The sequence below is a fragment of the Macaca nemestrina genome, chromosome 1, assembly GCF_043159975.1.
Source record: "Macaca nemestrina isolate mMacNem1 chromosome 1, mMacNem.hap1, whole genome shotgun sequence".
Classification (NCBI taxonomy): domain Eukaryota; kingdom Metazoa; phylum Chordata; class Mammalia; order Primates; family Cercopithecidae; genus Macaca; species Macaca nemestrina.
In genome coordinates, this window is record NC_092125.1 from 118,739,136 (window position 1) to 118,761,515 (window position 22,380).

The 22,380-nt window shown below is 46.7% G+C and overlaps 1 long non-coding RNA gene across 1 annotated transcript in view; it reads left to right on the forward strand.

Annotated features, from left to right (window-relative positions):
• The first annotated feature begins 13,933 nt into the window (after positions 1 to 13,933).
• The window catches only part of LOC139360278 (uncharacterized), a 101,522-nt gene continuing 93,075 nt past the window's right edge, over positions 13,934 to 22,380 (forward strand). Inside the window, exon 1 of the long non-coding RNA XR_011617621.1 lies at positions 13,934 to 14,016. This is a non-coding gene — a long non-coding RNA (uncharacterized lncRNA). The remainder of the gene's footprint in view (positions 14,017 to 22,380) is intronic.

Below are 22,380 nucleotides of genomic sequence, written 5' to 3' on the forward strand. Positions count from 1 at the left end.
TTGCACTTTGCTGCAAACTGACTCACACAGTCAGAAGGCCTTACCTCCTCCATGTGAAAACGGAGAGTTCAATTTGCATGCTGCTGCCTTTGCCAAGCCTTCCTGTCTTATGTCCCCTCCCAGTTCCAGTGGCCCTCCCTCCTCCCCTACAGCAGTCCCACTGCCCACCCATACTGTGGTACTGTCTGCCTGGAGCCTGAGGTCTTGCCTGCTCTGTTCCCCAACTGAGCTTCCCCTGCAGGGCGGAGAGGTCCTTCTCACCTAGCATCCTACTGAGGACCTGCCACGGAGTAGGTATTTAATGAATGCTTCCCAATTCCGATGAAAAGAAATACATTCCATTAAGTTATTGATTTCAAATTGAAATGTTATCATTAATTGTGGGAGGCAACCCTGACTTCTTAGGCCCAATCCTCTCCTGTAGGTCTCCTAGAGAAAGACATGATTGGGAAGAAGAAGGGGTTTGATAGCCCAGCCTTCCCTCTCTTCCCTTGGCTGCTCAGCAGAGCTGCCTCTTGAGAAATGCTGAGCTGCCTGCCAACCTGTGCAGCCTGTCAGCTCCCATCTGCCAGCCCCATCTGCTCTTCCCCAGCCACACTGCTGTTCGCTGCTGCTGCTGGGCCCTCTCTCATCATCTCTGGCTCAGCCTCTACCTTGCTGCCTCTCAGCCTCTCCCCAGGGAGCTGGTTGCCCTGACTTCCTTTGCACCTATTCTCCTCCTCCTGCCAGTTTCGGCTCAATTACTTACCCTTCCCACACCGACTCATTCCTCCTACAAGGGGTCTGAGGCTCCACTGTCGAGCAGTCAAAAGGAAAGAAACACGGAGCCTTGCCTTTCCACCACACGTGCCACCTCCAACTCAGGCAGGCAGTCTCCCTGCTGAGGTCGAGGAGGGCAAGGCCTGAGGGTCTTACAGCAAGACAGGTCGCCTTAGGTAGGCAGCAAGCTCCCAGGCTGGGAATGGACAGAATCTTATTGCTCAATGGAATCTCAGATATCAAGTCCAGAGGCAGATGGGGAAATAGCAACCCTGGAGGAGAATCATATTGACCGGGGTGACACTGCTGGCTCCCTACAGAGCAGGGACTGGAACACAGGTTTCCTGACTGCATCCAGCCAACATTTACTGAGCATCATCTGCGTGCCAGGCAGTCGATTGGATCCACACCTACCTCAAGAAGTTCATGGTCTCGTTTGCACTCCCAGCACAGGGCTCTTCCCAGTCACAGCTGCTGACATAGGATAACTTTTAAGGCATTGCTGTAAGCAGAAATGATTGCAATTTTCCTAACTTCATGCATGGCAAGGGCTTAAATGTCCTCACATCTTTATCCAACAAATTGGTTTCACTTTTCCCAGCCCCAGGTTTACAACAGCAGGGTTCACACAACCATCCTTGTTGCTTGTGGGGTGGGATTGTCCTAGGGGTGCTGGAGAATAGCCTGGGTTTTACACAGTGGTGATCAGGAGGCCCCAGAGGCCTTGTCTCTGCGGCTTGCCTGCCTTCAACATGTTAACAGCAAGCAGTCTGATTTCGACCAATTTTTCTGACTTCACACTCCCAGGGAAGCCCTTTTCCACATCAGACAGTTCCCCGTGGGCAACACCAGCTTTCCCAATGCCCTAAAACTATGTCCCCCACTTCTGTGACTTGATATGTGGGAGACCATCGTTAGTGTCTTGCCACAAGGTCATGTAGTGTCATTTTGATTCACTGAATCCAAAGACCTCTAGAAAAGTATCAACAGCCAACATTTATGAAATGCTCATTTTGTGCTAGGCCCTGTTTTAAGCATTTTCAGTGTAACAATTGTTTTAGTCTTCCCTGATGATTACGAAGTGTGCTACCATTATTAGCCTCATTTTAGAAATGAAAAAATTGAGGTTTAGAGGAGTTAAGTAATTTCCTCAAGGTTTCAGTTGCTGGGAAGTGGTAGACCTCAGATTCAAATGCAGTTAACCTGACTTCAAGTCTATTCACTTAACCGCTATGCCTCCCTGCCGTTTGGTGCATGAAGTCGCTACGACCTTGGTACGAATTCATTCCTCTGGGGCATCCCTCCATGGCAACTACAGAACAAGCTTTCAGGTAGGATGTCTACAATAATTGTGTAGATGGAGAGGCGGTGATGCAGCTTGTCCATCAGTTCCCATTGCCTCTGGGCCTGGACTGACATGAGTTGGGACAGCATCCACCACATCAAGAATGTGGCACTTGCCGGGGCCCAGGAGCCAGTGGCAGAGGTGTGGGGTGGGTGGACGCCTGGGATCCCAGAGATGCCGGGACACGTGGGCTCAAGCTTGCAGTGCTGACCTGTCTTCTACTGCTTTGCTGTGGACATGTAAGAAAACTGCGTCCCCAGCCTGGTCAGTCAACAAGCCAAGAGAGTGTCATAGGTGGGTGACAGTGGATGGAGGGTGCTGAGCACAAAGGCCAGCACAACCTGAGTGCCCTCCACTCTCACCTGCCCTGACCCCTTTTAGCCCCAAGGAAGGGAGAAGAGAACATGCTGTTTGGAGGAGGCTGGGAAGAGCCCTGGAGGCACCGACTGGCCTCAGGATACTCCCATGCTCCTGGGGCCCTGGAGCAGTGCCTCCTCTACCTACCAAAGTTCTTTGGAGCAAGGCAGGGGCTGGGCAGTGAAGGGAGCTGCAGGGAGGACTCTGGGGGAGCAAGGTCCACTGCCAATCTCTCCTCACCATCAGCACGGAGATCCCTGCCCAGGATCTGCAGCCCTGTCCCCATTGGTCTGCATGCAGTAGAGTCTCAGGTGTTAACATCTCTGGTTCTTTTAGAGACTAGGACAGGACATAAGAGGAAAGGAAACATTTGCCTGTGGATGGAAGAGGCTAGCCAACAAGAAGGGCACTGTCTCTAAGTGGTGGGCTAGGAGAGGGTTGACAGCTCCTGCACACGGCCACCAAGTCAAGTCTCTTTCCCAGCCTCCCTTACCTGAGAGCAAGTCCTGTGAATGAGAAATGAGCTGAAATCACACACCTTAGTTCCCAGGATGTTATATTCTTGCACTTAAAAGGACTGAGTGTGTGTTCCCCTGCGTCTTTCCCAGCCTGTTGGCTGGGCATTGGCAAGGACTGTTCTAGTCATTTGCAGCTGCAAAATGGAAGCCATGCCTGAGGATGGCAGAGCCACACACCAGCCCTGGACCATTTGTCTATCTCTGGACTGTCACCTGGAGAGAAACTTCTTTCTTGTTTAAGCAGTTTATCCTGTGCCCGAGGACACGGGCTTCCACGTGGAAAGGCAAAGTGGAGCAAGGAGTGGCGGGTGGGGATTGCAGGATGCTTCCGCCCTGACCAAGTAGACTGAATGAGGGACTTTCCCCAGCTCTGGAGCTGGAGCTCCCATTTTCATGTGGAATTCACTGGGCAGGACACGAGTGATGTCCACAGCCCCTGCAGGAGAGTGGCCTGAAGGAGAGCCTTCTTCCTAGTGTCACTGATGAGACTTTGGCTGGGGGAAAGCAGAACCCAAGGACACCCTGTGCCTGAGCTGGGAAGCAGCCTGCAAAGCTGGGCTGGGCCGAACAGATGCTCTTTTTGAACATAAGAAAGAATCTGCTGGCCGACTATCTTGCTGGAATAATGACATGGATAAAGTGAGCTGCAAAGTTCACAGAAAACATTATTTTCCCCAAGGACACAGCGCAGCTGTAAAATGTCATAACTCCCTTCTTTGAGTGACTACTGTTTTCTCACTCACTGAGAAACTGTGTTCTCTAAAATATAGACTATCAGAAATTTCACTGTTTGAAATGACATCAGTAAGAATAAAACACCTCTCTGTTGCTTGGAGGATCTCAGTCATTGAGCCAGGGCAGTAGCCTGAATTTACAGTCCGTGTGCAGAGCCTCAGGTAAGGGGTTTCCGGACACAACATTTTACATATATCCTAACTTTAGATTCCAAGGTCAGAGGTCCTTGGATTCACTTTGCATTCCAGACCTGACATTGCCCCTTCACATTCAGCTTTGCCTTGCTGTGAATCTAGCAAGACACTGATCATTTCAACGTCACCTAAACACCACCTTCCCCAACATTGTATAGTAATCAATCTCCTACATTTGGTGAGATGCCTCATGGTTCCTCTGGTGTGTGGCTCTTTCACTGCAACAAGTAAATAAACCTGGCTTTGTCAGGTCACCCCACATTTGTGCCTGGGGGCCTGAGGCTGTTTGGTCTAAGATGCGCATTGGAATTTGTGAATATGAAGAAAATCACGCAGCATGGGGACTGCGGCTGAAGGATCCCACTGTGGGGCAAGACCAAGAAGTTGAGTGAGGGTCTTGGCAGGCTGAAGTTACAAGGAGATAGAAACTATCTGGAGGCAGAAGTTGTGGGACAGAGAAAAGGTAAACAAGGGAGAGTAAAAGAAGCAGCAGCGAGTCTGAGTTTGAGGAACGGAGAAGACATTCCGGGCTAAGGCCGGCCCCTGAGCATGGTGGAGTGCTTGGCTGGTCCCAAGAGCCACTCCTCCTGTCCCAGCTCCAGGGCTTGGAACACTATGGTCCTGGGTTAGTCTGTAACTCTCTATGCTCCTTGCGTCCCAAGCGGCTTAACTGAAACCTATCACCTCTCTTGTGCCACCAAAAATCTTAGGTTGTTGCAAGTCAAGACCGGGCAGCCTCAGAATGGTTGGGCCCAGGGGCAGAGAGCAGGCAGTGTTCCTACAGTTGGCAGCACCTGTGGAATGGTGGCCACGCAGATTCCTGTTTGGCCAGGATTCCTGTGCTCAGCCTGTCTTGGTTCAGTCTGGTGGGGACACTCGGTGCCCAGCCCACAAGATGGGCCTCCCACTCAGGGCAGTCAGGCATGGCCTGAGGGCACCCGAACTTCTCCCTCAGGAGCCTGGGAGCCTGTTGAAGACTGGCCAACTGGCCTCGTGTCTGCCCAACCCATCCTCCCACGTTGCCGCGTGTCTGCCTCTGCCTAGTCCCCAGCCCTTCAGGCTCTGAGCCTCCTCCTTCAAGTGCACCTTCATCCTGAGTTTTCAGGAGAGACACGTCTCAGGTGTAGCCATAGGGGAACCGTCCCTGAAGGAAAAAGAGAACGAAAGCAATTTTGACAAAGAGCACTCAGGAAGCTGAGAGTGAAAACATTTGAGATGGTGGATGAAAGATGCCATGTGAATGCAACACATTGGAGTGGTTATAGTTGTCAGAAAAAAATTTGAGCAAATTTGAAAGCCAACTGACTAAAATATTTGAACCACATCCACATGTACCAGTAAAATGCAAATAATATTGGATCTTGAAATATGTACTCTTTCCTTCAGTGGAGAGTCTATTATTAGGTAGAGCGTCCCAGAAATTCCATAGGGTCTTCTCCATTTCTTTAGTAAAAACGCCATTTTGTAATTAATCTGATAATTACAATGGATTCCTTTATTATATTTCCAAGTCCTCAGGTGTGGCATATGGGGGAGAAGTCAAACAAAGGGAGCCGGGGGCTCCCCCACGGTATAAGGCCCTGCAGAGAGAGGAGGCGAATGTAATATTAATAGAACTGGCAGAGCAGGGCAGCCTCAGGAATGTATTCAAGGCCTGAGGCTGAGGGGCTGCCTGCAGATGCTGCTTTGGGGTTCCTAAGGCGGGTCATTCAAAGATGACATTCCCTTAAGAAATCATCAGACCACACCTCTCAGTTTTGGGCTTGGAGAATGCAGCTCCTGAGATGGGGTCTGCAGGCCATGATGGGGAGAAGAGTGGGATGAACTCAGAGCTGGTTTGGGTGGAAGCTCAGTGTCCAGGGTTGCCCGTCCATGGCAACGCTCACACCCAAAACAGCACATGGTGCCTTCTTCTTGGCAGTGGCCCTTCTGCTTTCTGTACAGTCACAGTCTAGAAGCATCAGAGCTGCACGAAACCTCAGAGATGTGGTCAGTCACCTCCTCAGGGGAGGCACCCAGGGCTAGTGCCTTGCCCAGGGTTTCATAGGTGGTGGCAGGCCCAGGCCCAGAACATACATCTCCAGACGCTGGTCTGAAGTGCTTGCCATCAAGTCTCCTACACCTGCTGGGACCCCAGTGCTGTGGGGAAGGGATCTGGTGCTGTCCATGCCCATCCACGTGTACATGTTGTGTGGCTGGTACAGTTTAGTAAGGAAAGTGTCAAAGAAAGGAAGTGTGAATATTGGCCTGTGAGGTTTCAGAGAGCCAGTAAGCAAAGAACTTGGGAAGTGTGTGCTCTCTCTCTGACACACACACACACACACACACACACACACACACACACACACACACGGCAAATTTGGGGAGGCAAAAAGCTGGGGGATTGGGGTTGGAGAGCTCAATTTCTGTGAGATCTGAATGAGATGGTTCTGAGAATCTTCAAAAGCTAGACAATTACAAGACATTGGCAATTAAAGTTTTGCAAATACCTGAGGGAGAGTACTAGCTCAGGCCCTCAAAAGGTAATCACCTGTCCTGAGCAGCCACGACAGGATGGTCCTCAGGCAGAAGACCCTCAGGGCAAGGAGCCATGACAAATCATGACCATGATTATCATCATGATTGCTATCCTCGGAGAGGGGCTGCCTGCCACAGGGAATGTGCGATGGTTTCAGTCTGAAAACAGTCCCTGAGCTGCATGTTCAGGTAAACCCATGCTCTAGAAGCAAGGTGCTGTCGTGCACGTTGCTGGCACAGCCTTCCGCAGCCTCCTTGCAATTCCGGACTGCACTCGCGAGGGCTAGCGTCACCATCCCTCTTCTGAGGAGCGCTGGCGCCCTCTGATGGACACTGCCGAGCTGGACGCCGCGGCGCCGCTGAGGCGCGACGGCTGCGAGGCCGCTAGAGGCGCTGCAGGAGGCACAGACTGGTGGAGCCAAGTGACGCGGCCGCCAGAGGTTTCGGCCAATTTTGGAGACCGGTGATCAGGTTTCTTTCTGCCTGGTTCAGTCCTGCTAAGTTAAAACGTGCAATAATCCCTTATTGCCAAGGCACACGTTTCTCTTTCTTTCAGGGGTATCAAAAGCATTTGCTAAACAAGTCAAACCCGTCCCTCTTTCGGTCTATTCTGTCAGTGCCCGGAGACGAATCCGGAAGAAGGAGGTGGAGAAGGAAGGGCGGGCGTGGGGGGTGAAGACGGCCCTGTGTTCCCCTGGGCTGGCCCGGCCCTCCCTTCCCAGAGCTTTTCCCCCTCCCGCCGTCACTCCCAGGGGCTCTCGGCCAGGAGGGAAGGGGGATGGAGGGGAGGAGGGGACCCCAGGGAGGGTCTGGGTGAGCGCCCCTCCTGCAAGGCAGGTGACTTCGGAGGCGCTGGAGCCAGCGGAGCGCAGGCCTTTCATGCAGGCCGACCCTGCGGTGGGAGGAAAAGCGGTCTCTCGGGGGAAGGCTTCTGGCAGAGGCCTTTCCCTTGATCTGCTCGCTTGGCTCTTCTGGCAATGCGGTGCCCTTCGCAGGCAATTTTCCAGGGGTCAGACTCACAGTGGGCCAGCCCCGGTTTACTCCCCACAAGCGTCTCAGTCCATCACTCTGCTTTGTGTTGTGCTTGCTCCGAGGCCCAGGCTCATCCTGTACAGGCCTCGTCCAGTAGCTCAACATCTGTCTCCATTCCCTCTCCCTGTCCTTTCCCCAGAACCTCCCACCAAGAACGCTGGTCTCCTACTGCTTTCATAATAGGTCTTGATGGCCCAGAAAACCCGAGCCCAAACTATGGCATCCAAAAATGGGTTCCCCATTACTCCAGGCAGGGGAGGACTGGGTCTTTAAACACCCTGGAGGTGAGGGGCATACACGTGTGCCTTCCTGCCTTAGAGTGGGCGGAATCCTAAGACATTAAAGAAAACGGGACAGCTGATTTCTGAATTAAACCGGATTAAAATTCATATTAAGCTGTACTATTAATTTTAAAAGCTCTTATTTACGGTCTACTAGACACTGGGCACTTTAAATTCCATAAATTCTCTCTCTCTTTTTTGTTTTTTTTTTTGAGTCGGAGTCTCACTCTGTTGCCCAGGCTTGAGTGCAGTGGTGCGATCTCGGCTCACTGCAGCCTCCACCTCCCGGGTTCAAGCGATTCTCTTGCCTCAGCCTCCTGAGTAACTGGGATTACAAGCACGTGCCACCATGCCTGGCTAGTTTTTTAATTTTTTTTTTTTTTTGTATTTTTTGTAGAGATAGGGGTTCGCCATATTGCCCGGTCTGGTCTCGAACTCCTGACCTCAAATGATCCACCCACCTTGGCCTCCCAAAGTGCTGGGATTACAGTTGTGAGCCACCATGCCCAGCCTAAATTTAATACGTTCTCACAACAAGCAAGTGAAGTACTGTTTTCTCTATTTTCTACATGAGAAAACTGGTAATCAGAGAGGTTAAAGACTGTGCAAAGCCACACAGCTCTCGATGTCCATTGAAATAGGTAGGTTATGCTGCCATAATAAATAGCCCCCATATTCCAGTGGCTCATGTTAAACCGGCCATGGTTTATTTTCCATAAACATTCCATGTGCATCACTCTGCTCTGTGCTGTGCTTGCTTGGAGGCCCAGACTAATGGGACCGCCAGTTGTGGGACATTGCTGGGTGCTGGGTCAGAGACCAGAGAGCTCTGGCGGGTCCCATCAGCAACTGCAGGCTCTGGCCCAGGGGACAGGTGGGCTTGGCTCACAACTGCCTGCCTGAACAAGATTCTCTTCCCTTTCAGCCTCATGGGAGCCCAGAGATGCAACTCTGCTGAGTGCCCAAGCAAAGACCCCTAGTGCTGGTGGTTAAATACTTGCTGATTAAAGACAGGACAGAGGGTGCCTTCCCCTCCCTACCTCTGGACTTCCCCTCCCTTCTCCTTTCCTCCCTTCCTCTCCTTGCCCATGTCTCTCCCGTCTCTGTCTCTCTCTATATCATAAAACCATTCACAGTTTTCTCATGGGTTAACCAAGGAATAAATACAAATAGATGCAAGTTCTCAAGGTATATTCAATTCTAAATATCACTAAATGAAACTGTCAGTGGTGGAAACTACACTGGATAAAATTTGTCGCTGAGTAAAAACAGAATAAATCTACTTGACCAAATTTACAACATTTGATTGGAGAAAAAATGGTTATGAAAATTCCCAATTGCAGATGCTGTCACCGGTAGAATCCATGGGCTGAAAGCTGCTGATGAAGCATCTTAGAATTTAAATGAAAAAAATTATTGCCAATGAGAATAATTTCAATACTGTAAACATGAAAAAATGGAGACAATTGGAAATTGTTTAACTGCATGGAAAATGGAATAAGAAATTAAACTGGGCCAGGTGTGGTGGCTCATGCCTGTAATCCCAGCACTTTGGGAGGCCGAGGCAGGCAGATCACTTGAGGTCAGGAGTTTGAGACCTGCCTGGCCAACATGGTGAAACTCTGTCCCTACTAAAAATACAATAATTAGCCGGACGTGGTAGCACACGCCTGTAATCCCATACTGGGGAGGCTGAGGCAGGAGAATTGCTTGAATCCAGGAGGCGGAGGTTGCAGTGAGCTGAGATCGTGCCATTGCGCTCCAGCCTGGGTGACAGAGTAAGACTTTGTCTCAAAATAAATAAATAAATAAATAAAATAAAAAATAATATTTTAAAAAATAAAAATAAATTCTTTTTTAAAAATAAAGAAATTAAATTGGGCCAGGTACAGTGGCTTATGCCTGTAATCCCAGCACTTTGGGAGCTGAGGTTGGAGGATCCCTTGAGCCCAGTAGTTGGAGGCTGCAGTGAGCCATGATTGTGCCACTGCACACCAGCCTGAGTGAAGAGTGAGACCCTGTCTCTAAAAGAAAAAACCAAATAAATAGGCTCAGGAGTGGTGGCTCATGCCTATAATCTCAGTACTTTGGGAGGCCGAGGTGGGGGAATCACTTGAGGTCAGGAGTTTGAGACTAGCCTGGGCAACATGGCAGAAACCCGTCTCTATGAAAAATACAAAAATTAGCTGGGCGCGGTGGCATGTATCTGTAATCCCAGCTACTCAGGAGGCTCAGGCAGGAGAATCTCTTGAGCCTGGGAGGTGGAGATTGCAGTGAGCCGAGTTCGCACCACTGCACTCCAGCTGGGCAACAGAGCGAGACTCTTGTCTCAAGCAAATTAATAAATTACTTAAATTGGATTAAAGGAGTTCACTCTGAAAAAAGTAACTTCCATGTTCATGTCAATGACCCTTTACTGGCTTATAGCCCTTGGTGGCATCTGTGAATGTCACCAACCACTTTGTATCTTATTTACACGTAGAACAATTCCAGCTCCAAATACTTAACTTGGAGCTCTGTCTCTGTACATATCTCTTCACTTCGTACTTGTTCCATTCTCTATCACTCCCCTTTTATAGATCACTTTCTCTCCCTCCCTTAAATGTTTCTGTTCACAGAGATTCCACCTCTAGCTTATTTCTGTCTCTCTCATTGAGAGCCATTTCAAACCATCTTATAGGTTTAGCATCTTATAGGTTTGTGCTGGTGGCCACAAAATAGTTACCCGTTAACTGTAACAGTTACGCTTCTTGGCTTCAAAAAACAGCAAGAAGAATGACAGAAGACTGATTAACTTAAGCAGGAAACAGAATTTATTGGAAAGATACTAGGCTTCTCATGAGTGGACAAGAAAGCTGAAGAGATTAGGCTTAGAAATTGGGCAGGAGTGTGGGGGAACCATGGCCAGGACCCCCTCCAGGGTCACATCACAGGGCACCCTGACTGAGACCTGCTGTACCCTCTGAGGGCACAGACACTGCTGCTGCACCACTGGTGCTGGGCACAGGCCACACAACTGAGGTGCCTGAGGGAATTATAACTTCCCTGCTTCTTGGTGTCACTTGCCCAAGAGCTGGGCCACATGTAGGTCCCCTGTACATGCTGTGGCTGCCAGGGGGAGGGGAAGGAAGTATTCGTCTTGGTGGAGGAAGGGGCCTTCTTCTCACCACGAGTCACACAATGACAGGTTCTGCAAACACAGGAAGTGGGTTCAGAGGCATGGGACCCACAAAGCCCAAGACACTTACCGGCTGGCCCTACCATCAGCGCCGTCCCAGCCCCCTTTTAAGTAAAAAGGTTGGATGGCCCAGACTTGAAGGTTGACCAGTCACAAGATTTTTCAGGCCAGGCTGTGTATCTCTGGCCATCTGTTTATTAAAAAGTTTTTTTTTTTTTTTTTACTTCTGGTTGGTTCAAAGTGCAAGTAACAACAGCGAACCGTCTTGTCTAAACATAGATTTTTAAGCCTGAAGGCTCTGGCCATTTGCTCACTAACCTTTGTGCTCAACTCCTTCCTCACCCCACTCCCAATTTAACGGTGGTTACCTCGAGGCCAGCTGGAACAACAGGCTTGGAAGGAAGTCAACACCCTTGATCCATTCTTGGCTACTGGGAAAGGTTGAGAAAGGTTTAGCACCACAGCCACAGACTTATTTCCTGCTACAAGGGTGACTCTTAACTTACAAATGCTTAGTGTAGTGACTAGAAGCAGTTGGCTTAGCTTTTTTGATCCACAAAGCCCCATCTTTGACTCTTAGGCAACTTAGATTGTGGGTTGCAGGCAGAGAAGGGAAAGTCTCAGCCGAGTTGTTCCCCCTTCCACCCACCCTTGCAGACTGGCTGCTCTCCCCAACATCTTCTCTCCCTGGGGTTATTAAAGAACAATGATGACAATTATTATCATCATTTATTGAAATGGGGTCTCACTCTGTTCCCAGGCTGGTCTTGAACTCCTGAGCTCAAGCAATCCTCCTGCCTCAGCCTCCCAAGTAGCTGGGATTATAGGCACACACCACCGCATTCAGCTCATTGGGTTATTCTAGAGGGAGCAAAGAGCGCCCAAAATATACCAATGTTCTTATTTTTGTCTTAATCATTTCCTGCACAACCGCAAGCTTGTTTCATACCTCCCAATAGGTGACACTGTGACCAAATGTTTTGCCGTGGGAAACCAACCAGCATCACCGTTTCCTAGCCCACAATGATTCTTTCCTGCCACCTGCTAACTCAGTGCTACACTTTTAGCTACCAACTTCTAGGTAACTTAGATTTTGCTGGGTGTAACAAAGACCTCAAACAACAATGACTTACATAGAAGAGACCCAGCTTTCATGTAATGGTCTGAAGGTAGACAGTCTAAGGCTGGTATGGCAGCTCTGCATTCCAAAATTGTCCAGGAACCCAGACTCTGTCTTTTTACTCTACCATCCCTCAGGTGTCCCTCCAGCCGAAGACAACTTTCCCCCGTGTTCCTTCCACACAGTAGGATGGAGGAAGGGAGTGAGTGAAGATGGTATCCTCCCCACCCCCTTTAAGGGCATGTCCTGGAGATGACCCATACTATGGTCTGAGTGATGGTGTCCCCTCCAACATTTACATATTGAAACTTAATCCTCATAGTGGTGGTATTAAAAGGTAGGGCCTTTTGGGAGGTGCTTAGATCATGAGGGCTTCTCCCTTGTGAATAGGAATAAAGCCTTTATAAAAGAGCCTTCACAGAGAGTCTGGCCCTTTTTTGCCCTTCTGTCATGTGAGGACATAGCATTTGTCTCCTCTGGAGGATGCTGCAAAAGGCACCATCTTGGAAGCAGAGAGCAGCCCTCACCAACAGCAAACCTGCTGGCTCCTTGATCTTGAACTTCCCAGCTTCCAGAACTGTGATAAATAAATTCCTGTTCTTCACAAGTTACCCAGTCTCAGGTATTTTGTTATAGCAGCACAATGGATGAAGATAGCCCACCTTTCTTCTTTCATCTCATTGACCAGAGCTAGTTATAGAACCATATCAGCTGAAAGGAGGCTGGGTTAGAGAGAACAAGAGAGTGGATATTGATGGAGAACTTCGATTTCTACCTGAGACTTCATCAATTAGCTCCCACCAAGTCAGGTTGGATCATTTTTGTTACCATTCCAGCCCTCTTGTCTATTATAACTACCATGATTATCTGGTCTTTTGTAGTTAAGTGCCTGAAGTCAGCTTCTGCTATTCTGGTATCTTTCCTTTTCCATTAAAATCAGGGATCCCATTTTAACTGCTTACAGTTGCATCTTTAGTTTATGGAGATCAGTCACAAGACTGCTTCTCAGAGATGGAGGTGCTCCCTCACCAATCTGGGCCCTCTTCTGGGCCCTCTTGAGACAGAATTAGCAGACGAATGGGCAGGAGACACGTGATAAATCCTCTCCAGCACTTCTATATCCCAAAATTTTTGGACTATTTCTTCCATTGTTTCATGGAATTTCATTTCACATGAGCCACTGTTGAATCCACATTTCAAAACAACTAATACAGCAATTAGGGCCACTTGCAATGGCTGGAGATAGCACACTGTCTCCTGATTTCTGGTGAGCATACTCCTGATTAATTTCAGGCTGATTTAAAATAATGCACAGTGTTGGACCCTGTGGTACACCACTGTATCCCCTCTCAGAAATGAAGGACTTACTCTCGCAGCTGCTGGGAGTGGGCCCTCAGCCAGCAGCTCACTCTGGGGATGCCTTCAGTGAAGAAATGTCCCTAGCCCAAGGTCATGTCCCCATCGTGAAGCAGCCACATCCAATGACTGGTCAAAGTTGGGTTAACAAAGCCTGACTCCTTGGTTCCAACTCAGAAGAGCTCTAAATGACCATCTAGCTCCGGAGCAGCGCCAGTTGTGCACACAGCACAACTGCTCCCTTGCCCAAGGCTGCTTCTGTCCCTTCTGCTCCACTGGCGTGGTCTCAAGCTCACTTCCTGATAAAGGTCTTGCTTGCTAATCTCCACCTTAGAATCTGCTTATCTGAAAGTCTTTTGATGGGGATTTAACTTTTTAAGTAATCAAAAGCTCCACTTCCTGCTTCCAGGTCATGGGAGAGTCTGACTCTATTTATAGACTTATGAGCAATGAGCTATGGCGTGGAGGAAAGGGGCATGAGCAGAGCTGGCTTCTTTCTGTGAGGAAGTCTGTGCACAGAGCTAGAGCATCTTCGAACCGCGCAGGAGCAACCTCCTCAGACAAGGGAGGGACACGCCTTTCAGCTGGCAAGAGAGACCCAGAGGATTCCATGTTTGGTGTTCTGTGAGTCTCCCAGATCTTCCCAAATGTCCTTATTACAATTTTGGAGGTCGCTGTCTTTTTTTTGTGGGGTGGAGGCAGGGTTTTCTCTGTGGTACAGGATGGAGTGCAGTGGTGCAATCTTGGCTCACTGCAGCCTCCACCTCCCAGACTAAGTGGTCCTCCCACTTCAGCTTTCTGAATAGCTGAGTCTACAGGTGTGGACCACCATGCTCAGTTAATTTTTTTTGTGGAGACGAGGTCTCAGTATATTGTGCAGGCTAGTCTTAAACTCCTGAGCTCAAGTGATCCTCCTGCCTTGACTTCCCAAAGTGTAGGATTATAGGCGTCAGCCATCGTGCGCCATCTAGGGGCCACAGTCTTTTCTGAACAATGCCCTATCCTTTATATAACATACCTAGGGAGTTTTGATATTGGAGTTAAGAAATTACTTAGGCAGATAGTGAGGGTAGGGAAGTCCTCCGTAAGATTTTCCTTTTAATGAAAAGCAGCCCCAAATCATTGTCCCTTCTAACAAAGAGCAGCCTGTAAAATCGAGCTGATAGATGCCGGTAGTTGTGCCAATCATGTTCAAAATGGTGGCCCCGTATTCCCTTCTCTTTATCAGCCACGTGTACAGTAAAAAGCAGACAAGATGGCACCGGTCAGCAGGAGAGTTTATTGACATAATAAGATTAGGGCAGGGTGGCCAGCCTTCCCCGGGACTGTGTAAACGTCATCCCGATCCAACCAATCTGTGAGCCCTACGTAAATCAGACGCCAGCTCCTCAAGCTGGACTATAAAACCCAGTTCATCCTCCATCAGCCAGTCGTTTTCTGCTGGGAGACTCCTCTCTAGATAGAGAGCTGCCTCCCCTCCCCTCCCCTCCCCCTCCTCCCCTCCCCTCCCCTCCCCTCCCCTCCCCTCCCCTCCCCTTCCCTTCCCTTCCCTTCTCTTAACCTCTGCTCCTAAACTCCTTGTGTGTGTCCCTGTCCTAAATTTTCCTGGCGCGAGATGACTAACCTCGGGGTATATACCCCAGACAATGGAGCTGCTTCAGTATGTCAACTCAGCAGATGTTGAAATTTGGCAATGCACTTCTGTGCTTGGCTTTCAGCTATGTTAGCGTTAAAAGACTGTAAATAAGATATCATTTCAGCACATTACTGGAAAGTCTTTGCGTGGGACATTTAGAGATGTAAGCTTGTCGTCTTCGTTGTCGTCTTGTTGTTGTTGTTGTTGTTGTTGTTGTTCTTCTTCTTCTTCTTCTTCTTCTTCTTCTTCTTCTTCTTCTTCTTCCTCCTCCTCCTCTTTTTCTTCTTCTTCTTCCTCTTTTTCTTCTCCTTAACTCTCCTGTTCTCTTGGGGAAAGCTACATTTACAACAGTCTGTATGACTCAAGCTCTTCATTTCATTCTATGCAAGTAGCAATATGGTCTTCAAAGTTTTGCCTTAATGAATTCTTCATTCCAGGTGACTATAAATGAGCATTTAATTTGAGCAATTTACCACTGTGAGCCACAGACTGCCAGATTCCCTGAACATTAACTGGATTTTAGTATTCTGACTAGACTTATAACCAATCTGCAAGCAAACTCTCCATTTCCTTGCAGCTCTGTCCTGTTGCAAATTTCTTTACTAGTTGGGGTTCTTCAGTGCAAACATCAGTAACCCACTTTGGACAACTTAATCTGAAAAGGAATTGATTGAGGGAAGATATTGGATAGCTCACGGAGCCTGCATTGGGGCTGGAGAACCAGGTTTAGAAATTGAGCAGGAGCCAGCCAGGGTAGGATGGGGTGGGGTATACTATGGTCACTCCCACAGGATGCAGATACCCCTGCTGGGACCAACATAGGACGCTGGATGTTGTCACTGGAGTCATTTGAATGAAATTTCAACTATCCCCTGTTTTTTGTTTCACTAATGAAACAAAGCATTGAGCTGAATTAGCTGATTGGCAGTACTTGGGTCATGTGACTCATGACCTCAGGTGTCATGGAGAGTAAGTATCTGGCCTTTTGGACTTTTGGAGAATTAGAGGGGGTGGTCTCCCACCAAATTCATAAAATGGGAGAGTCTCTGACATACAAAGCAGGTTCAAAAGATGAAGAGCAGAAACCAAACCAAAGCAAGTTTGTTACATCCCTCTCCCTCTTTTCTAATAGACTTCCAGTCATCTCCACTTGGATACCCAACAGGTTGCTCAAGTTCCCCATATCAAAACTAGAGTTATCATCTTCTAACCAAATATGCTTCTTCTTCATCCCTCTTACATCCCTCAACTCAGTGGGTGACATTTCTCTCCATCCATTCAGTTGTCTCAGCTATGATCCCATGAGGCTTCCTTGACTTACTTTCCATATCCAATCAGTTACCCTTTTATTATTTATTTATTTATTTTTCCCAAGACAGAGTCTCGCTCAGTCACCCAGACTGGAATGCAGTGGCGTGATCTCGGCTCACTGCAACCTCTGCCCCCCAGGTTCAAGCAATTCTCCTGCTTCAGCCTCCCAAGAAGCTGGATGGCAGGTATGTGCCACCATGCCTGGCTAATTTTTGTATTTTTAGTGGAGACGGGGTTTCACCATACTGGCCAGGCTGGTCTCGAACTCCTGACCTTATGATCTGCCCTCCTTGGCCTCCCAAAGTGCTGGGATTACAGGCATGAGCCCCGTGCCTGGCTTACCATGTCTTTTAGAGTCTACCTCTTAGGCATTTCATCAATTTACTTCTTTCTTATCTTTATTGCCATTACCCTATTTTAAGTCCTTATCACCCTCTTATTCATTTTTTTTCTTTTTTCTTTTTGTTTCTCTTTCAATACCTTCTTAACTGGTATGTAAATTAGTCATTTTAACAATAATTCTTGAAACAAACCACCCCCAAACCCAGGGATTTACAATGACAAACATTTCTTCCTCATCTGAGTGCCTACAAGTTGGCTGTGGTTCGATGACCTTGGATTGGGCTTGGCTGGACTTGCCTCAAGTCCCAACTGCATGTTGGGTTTAAGTTTGCCCCATTTGTCTGTCATCCTTCTGGAATTATTGACACCAGAGGCAGGCAGCGACATGTTCTTCTCATGGTGGAAGGCAGGAGCACAAGTGCATTAGCTCAAACATGCAGGCACATTTCAAATCTCTACCTGTGCTATGCCTGCTAATATCCTACTGGCTAAATTGAGTCCAAAGTCAACATGTGGGAAATGAATGGCACCCACCATGAGGCCATGGAAGAGGTGTGGATGTGTAATGTTACTATAGTGAAGTGAAGAATTAGGACTGATAATTCGATCTATCACACATGGTTTCCCTGCCTCCAGTCTTGTTCCCCTCTCACTGCTTCACACTGCTTCCAGAGGTATCTATCCAAAATGCCAATATGAATTTGTAATCTTATTGCTTACAACTTTGGTTTTTATAAGAAAAATTGCAAGGGTGTATCCATAGGTCTTTCATAATTTGACCACTGGCTGCTTCATCAGTCTCAATTCCTACCACCTCCACATCCCCACATTGTCCACTCTGCAACTTGATCTTTAAGGTTCAGAAATGGCCAGGCAAGGTAGCTCATGCCTGTAATCCCAGCGCTTTGGGAGGCCGAGGTGGGTGGATCATGAGGTCAAGAGATCGAGACCATTCTGGCCAACGTGGTGAAACCCCGTCTTTACTAAAAATTCCAAAATTAGCTGGGCGTGGTGGCGCGTGCCTGTAGTCCCAGCTACTCGGGAGGCTGAGGCAGGAAAATGTTTTGAACCTGGGAGGTGGAGGTTGCAGTGAGCCAAGATTGCACCACTGCACTCCAGCATGGTGGCAGAGAGAGACTCTGTCTAAAACAAAAAGATTCAGAACTCTGCTGCCATCATGATTTTGCCTTCATGCCTTTGCTCACGCTGTTCCTTTGCCTAAGGTACCTTTATGCCTCCATTTAGCAGGCTAATTCCTATCCTGCCTTCAGGCCTTAATGGAAGCATCACTTCCTTCAGGATGCTTTCTCTGTAACACAGTTGCTGGGCCCCACAGTGGTACGCCAGATATATTTGAGGATTTACTGGTCATTCTCTAAGGCCATAAGCCTTTTGGGTCTTCATGCCTGATATGATGTCTGGCATTTCTCACACTTACTGACTTCTTGTCCACTCACCGCTTGTCCTTCAGAACTTCTGCTTTCTTATTGTTGGGGGATACTAGACCTGGAAAGGAAGAAATGGAGCTTTGTGAATTCCTCAATGAGAGAAGAGGAGGGGAGTCCTATTTTGACTGAAAAAAATGATAATTCACTGCATAAATTAGGGCTTATTAGTGTGGAAGTGATAATGAATTTTGTTTTGGAAAGTTAGTGTGTTCATCAGAGTTATCTAAAGAAACAGAACCAATGGGATAGGTGCATGAATGGATGGATAGATAGATAGATAGATAGATAGATAGATAGATAGATAGATAGGAGATTTATTATGGCTTGTGTGATTACAGCAGCCAAGAGGTCCCAAGATATGTAATCTGCAAGCTGCAGAACCAGGAAAGCTGGTGGTATAATTCATCCAAGGCTGAAGACCTGAGAACCCAGGGGGACCACTAGTGTAAATCCCCAAATCTGAAGGCCTGAGAACCAGGAGTTCTGATGTCTGGCAGTAGAAGGAGATGGATGTCCTAACTAAAGAGAGAGAGAGAGAGAGAGGATTTACCCTTCCTTCCTGTTTTTGTACTATTAAGGCCTTCCACGGATTGGGTGATGTCCACCCACATTGGTGAGGGCCACCTTCTTTACTCAGTCTTGACAATTCAAATGCAAATATTCTCTAGAAACACCCCTAGAAACACATCCAGATATAATGTTTCACCAGATATCTGGGCATCTTTTAGCTCAGTCAAGTTGACACAAAATTAGCCATTGCAGTTAGGTTTCAGCTAATGGTAGCCTAGTGAGAATGACCATCTGGAAGCCAGAGATGGGAATGCATTATTTGGAAAAAGAGGCCAGGGCTGGAGATGTATATTTGGCATTTTCACATTTTCTGTTTTGTGATGAGAATGGAAACCACAGAGCTACCTAGAGAGAAGAGCAAAGAACTAAACAGAGGGGAGTTTACAGGCAAAAATTCTTTACAGTGTGATGGGGACCCATGCAGGGTGAACCACTAATGGATCAGATAAACATTCGACATGTTAGTACATTTTAATGTTGCTTGTGCAGAAGTGGCAGGTGAGCCCTAACAGGAGCCTTCTGAAGAAAATGTCTCACTCAAAAGAGTAACTGATGAGGGACAGTTTGCTACGGTGTTAGGGCTTTTGTGGCCCTCTCAAATCCCATCATCTAGGTAGCTGCCTGTCATAAACATTCATGAAGGTACCTATGATAATAAGATATGATATTTAAGGCCCATGCCATATGGAAACTGGTTTGGATTTATTTTTAATGACATTAGGCATACTGTATTGACATTGGTGAGTTTCAAGAAGACTGAAAATAATCTAAGACTAGCAATAGGTTCCTCCAGCAATCGAACTATAGCAATTTAGTGAAAAAAATAAAACCCCCAAGTCTTCATTAACTAGAATGTTTAGAGGAACTTCTGTGGGTCTTCTGTGTTATCGTCTAAAAATCGATATTGCCAGCTCTTTTCTGTAACAGGAATAGATGTTCTGAAAAGTTCAAACAGAAGAAAAATCACAGTTAACCTTGCACCTGGTTTCCTCAGAGTGCTATGAAAGTCTCCCCTGAATCTGTAGTAGACTGAAATGCTTGTTAAAGTTGCATCGATTGTGTTCGCAGTTAGATGCTCTAGTCAAAAAGTTTGTCTTCCAACTGCTTTATTAGCCATGAAATGATTTCCTTTTCATGCATTATTGAAAACCCCAAGTTTAATAAAGTCAAACACATAAAAATGTTAGAAATTGGTAGAGTTGCTTTTCAGGGGAAAAACTTTCAGAGGAAAGCCTGGGGAACAGGGAGGCTGTGCAGCTTATCTCTTTGGTGAGTGATGGCTGCATCAGAGATGAAAATGGGAGCTGGACCAGCCTCTTGGTTATACCTCTCCTTTCAGCATTAGAGAAAATAATCTTTTTGGTTAATATCACTTTTCTAATTTGTTTCAGCTCCACACTCTATTAGAGAACAAGATAGAGATAAAAATTGAGGGAGAATGTAGAAAAGTGGGAATTTAAATGGTGCTATTTTACATCAGCTTAAGAGAGAGGAACATACAGACAAAACAGACTTTAAGACAAAAGATATTACCGGAGATAAAAAAGAGACATTTCATAAGGATCAGATCGGTTCACCAGGAAGACACAGCAAATGTAAATGTGTATGTGCTTAATAACAGAACTTCAAAATACGTGAAGTATAATCCCCTCTCTCAGCAATTGATAGAACAATTAGACAGAAAAGCAATAAAGTTGTAAACGATCTGAACAACACCATCAATCACCTTGACCTAAATGATATACGTCTTACATTACGTCTTACAAATGCAGAATCTATATTCTTTTCAGGTGCGTATGCTGTGTTCACCAATACAGCCCCTATACTGCGCCATAAAACATAAAACAAGTCTCAATACATGTCAAATAATTGAAATTATATAGAGTAGGTTCTCCGATAACCATGTAGTTATATTAGAAATCAACAATAATATAAAATTTAGGAACTAAAAATATTGAAATTAAACCATATACTTCTAAATAATCTATGTGTCACTAAAGAAATCAAGAGTGAAGTTAGAAAGTATTTAAACTGAAATGATAATGCAAGTACAATTTATCAACCTGTCAACATTTATAGAATGCAGCTAAAGCAGGGCTTAGAGGGAAATTTGTGGCTGCAAATGCATACATTAGAAAAACGAAAGGTCTAAAAAGACTACTAGTTATAGCCCTATTCTCCTTGATTTTTAAAATAAATTAATATTGAGCACTTCCTTGATGGGTATATAGTGCTGAGCAGAGCAGACATGGTCCTGCCCTCCTGGTGGCCATGATCTACTGAGAGAGAGAAATAATAAACAAACACACACAGATAAATATAAAATTAAAATTATGATGAATGCTATCTATGAAGGGAAAGGACAGGTTATTGTAGCGGAGGAGATGACCTAATTTAGATTGAAACATGGAAGAAAACCTCTTTGAGAAAGTGGTTTTTAAGTTCAGTGGGATTTGAGTTAAAAGCAGGAGGTAGCTAGCTAAGCATCAAGTGAGGGGAATGTTCCAGGTAGAAGGAGGTGGATCCAGGGTAGGTTGGGTGTGGGTCAGAGGCTGAGAGGAGCGTCCACAGACCATCCGAACAGTCAGCGTTCTGAATTGCAAGTGCAGCTAAGTGTTATTTGAAATATTAATCTGCTTTCTGTGCATTTTCCTACCCTTCTACTTTTGGGTCCCATGTAGTGGTTTCTCTTCCTCCAGGCCACCCCAAATAGAAACAATAACAAAAAAAGATACAGCAAAGCTTAAGGTCAGATAAAGATGTCTGTTGAATGCCTGCAGAGTGAGGTTCTCTGCTCTCAAGAACTAGTTAGGACCAGTGTTAGGAAGGGTGAGCAAAAGGTGAAAGGCAACTTGGTTAGGGGAGGAAGGAGTGGAAGGACTTAGGGTCTTTGTAAGAGGGAAAAGGCTCTTGTCTTGGCTTGCAAGGACCAGGGAGTGAAAACACAGAACTGTCTATGGTGTGGGCCCTCACTGAGCCAGGGCACTACCCACGGCCCCATTACTCACTAATGGGGACTCGTAAGCTCTGTGAACAGATGGTGGGGGCCTTGGGCAGAATGTGAGGCAGCAGCATTCACATTTTGTGTATTTAAGAGTGAAGATTTAATAAAATTAATATTCCTTACTTTTTCAAAAAGGATATTCCTAAACAAAACTGGCTTTTTAAATTTTATTTTATTTTATTTTATTTTTCTGCAAGGGCACGATGGTGAAGAACACGATGCTATGGTTACAGCTCCATGCCACAGCCTCACACTACTGTTTGTATCCTTGCTGGAAATGTCAACACTGTGAAAAAGACAAATAATGTCTTAGTGATTTTATGAATTTAATGAAAATCATTTTGACTTTGCAGACCTCCTGAAAGTGCCTCAGCAACCCCCAGGTGCCTGGGGACCTGCTATTTAAATGTTCCTCGCAGAACTTGTGTAGAAATTTAATTGCAAAAGTAATAATATTAGAAGGTGGGGACTTTAAGAGGTGATTGGGTCATGAGGGCTCTGCCCTCATGCATAAATTAATGCCATTACCGTGGGAGCGGGTTAGTTATTGCAGGAGTGGGCCCCTAATAAAAGGATGAGCTCTGCTCCTATTTCTCTCTCTCTCAGAGTGTGTCATGCACTTTTTCCCCCCCTTGCCTTTTCTCATCATGGGATGCCTTCTGCCATGTTGTGATGAA